Source organism: Sorghum bicolor, chromosome 5, assembly GCF_000003195.3.
Source record: "Sorghum bicolor cultivar BTx623 chromosome 5, Sorghum_bicolor_NCBIv3, whole genome shotgun sequence".
NCBI lineage: Eukaryota > Viridiplantae > Streptophyta > Magnoliopsida > Poales > Poaceae > Sorghum > Sorghum bicolor.
In genome coordinates this window covers 30,915,964-30,916,597 of record NC_012874.2, presented here as the reverse complement: position 1 = coordinate 30,916,597, position 634 = coordinate 30,915,964, and positions in this window count along the sequence as shown.

Genomic DNA, 634 nt, shown 5'->3' with positions numbered 1-634 from the left:
CCGAGCTGACAGAGCAACTACTTTTTAATTTTTGTTAGTAGATTATCATTTAGGTAGACCAAACCTAAAAGGGAATTTTATAGACACGACAGGCGCGCAAACATATCATTGCCGCGATGAAAGGTTGCGAACCGTGTCAGTTCCGTTCATCATGCAACCGAAGGACTTCTTTTTTCTGCTGTGCCAGCAGTTTGGTACTTTGTTGGCTTCGTTGTCATAAACAAAGTAATCATGCATCATAGCAAGACGCTAAAAGGGGTTAGGATTCTACATAAAGTTGTTGACACCAGCTCACACAAAGGTTTAAAGACTAGTATGATGCAGGCAACAAACAATGTAATGTAAGGTACCAACATAAAACTAAAGCATCCAGCAGCTGTTACCAAAAGCATGAAGCATCACATGTATATAAAATTTCATCATCTTGATGTCTATAAGACTAAACATCATTACATTACATTAAATTGCAAATTCGTGGGGAAATGCAAGATAACACTTCTTTTGGCCTTTTTTTATTTTGTTTTCTTGGCCCCCGCTGAGCTGGAAATCTTAAGCCTGAGGCGATTTGCGTGTAAGAGCCCTGTTTCTATGCACGGGTGTATGTACAATCATGGAGAATTTCCAATGATTGTGC